The sequence below is a fragment of the Protobothrops mucrosquamatus genome, unplaced genomic scaffold (assembly GCF_001527695.2).
Source record: "Protobothrops mucrosquamatus isolate PMUCROS unplaced genomic scaffold, P.Mucros_1.0 scaffold340, whole genome shotgun sequence".
Taxonomy (NCBI): domain Eukaryota; kingdom Metazoa; phylum Chordata; class Lepidosauria; order Squamata; family Viperidae; genus Protobothrops; species Protobothrops mucrosquamatus.
In genome coordinates, this window is record NW_015386677.1 from 281,143 (window position 1) to 282,869 (window position 1,727).

Genomic DNA, 1,727 nt, shown 5'->3' on the forward strand with positions numbered 1-1,727 from the left:
AGTGGAACATTGATCATGTAAGTAAATCTATTTTCTACAAGCTAATGTATAATTTTACAATGTTTGGGAGATCTCTAGGTCTACAATTCCTTTACCACCACTACCACCCAAAACATTCCTCTTGCTCGTTGTTTGTAATTAAGTCTTTCTGATTTCATTGGAGGACACTGATTTTTTTCTTATTATTATTATTATTATTATTCTATCATTGTAAATCCTTTCCTCAAGAATAAGGTCCTTCTGTTATGATTCTGTACCAAAGGCATACAAACAGTATTTGTCTTGACTGATTATTTACCACATAGTCAGTGTCAGCTCTTACTTGCTGCATAGACAGATATTTTCCAGGATGATCTGTCCCCAGCCTGGTCCATTAGGTCTTCCAATGGTGCAACATTGCCACAATAACTGCGTCCATCCACTTTCTACTAGTCAATTTCTTCTCTTTCCTTCTACCTTTTCCAGTATTATAGATTTCTCTAAAAAGTTAGGGTTTTGCACTACGGTCAAATAAATTAGTGTTATACAGTATGTGTCCTGAATGAGAACTCTAGGTTGATTTGTTCAATGTTTTCATTTTTTTTCTTGGCAATTTGTAGTCTTCTCAGAGGTATTCTCCAACACCAAATATGTAAGGTCTGTAATGTAACATAACATCAGATATGACTAAGGGATTCTATTTTCCCCACGCCACATGAAAAGAGATGTTTTTTAATTGATAAATGGCAATTTCTGCTCTCTAATATCTTCCACAATCATTTGAGGTCAGGAGATATGGATGTAGCCCTGGAATATAAATTCTTGTGGTGAGAAATGAATTAAATAATGGCAAAAGCTCAAATCATTTGAAGCTCAGTATCCTTTAATCCTTCTTTTGGAAGCATTTAAGCTGTCCTTAGAGAAGCTATACATCAGTCATGAAGATCTCGTATTAAGAGTTCCTCCTCCACTAAGAGTAAAATGGGTCAGTCAAGGTTACTGATTGTAAGGAATCTGAAGTCAATGTTAAATCTAATAGTGTAGATCCAGGTTGTCTTAATTACAGTGCTACTAGATTTACTTTGAAAAACATTGAATTGCTAAACAACAACAACAACAACCCACAACCCTTCAAAATTACTCTGTATTATCTCCACTGGGCCAAAATCAGTATATGTACAAGTTTGTACCCCATGTGTTTGCAGTACAAGCAGTTAGGCTTTTATTTGAATTTTCTCACTCTATAACCAAAGCTGTTTCATGCTTCGTGAAGGTAGGGCACTACCCTCCTATTGCCTCTGATTACCCAAGAGAGTCTCTCAGCTATTTGCTTAGCATAATTTTCATGGCTGAAGTTCAAGCCCCGGCATCCAATGATGGATAAATGACCATCCCGGTCAGGACATTGGCAAATAGATCTGGCATTAAAGGTTGGCTGATGAAGACTTGCTAGAACAAACCAATCTGATGATGTTTGCCACATCTTTTTTTGCTATAGTTACATGTTGATAGTTAAGATGCCAATGTATTAATTCAGTGATGATAAACGTTTTAGAGACCGAGTGCCCAAAAACTGGCCCCGCCCCCACTCCACCCTCCTGCCCCGCCCCCTCTCTGCCCCCCATCCCCTGCCCCGCCTGTCCACAGGACCACTCACCACCTCCAGGGCCCACCACAAATCGCCCAGGCAGCCCAGCAGCGCTATGGCAGCCACACTCTCTGCCCATGCCCTGCAGCAGTGTGAGGGC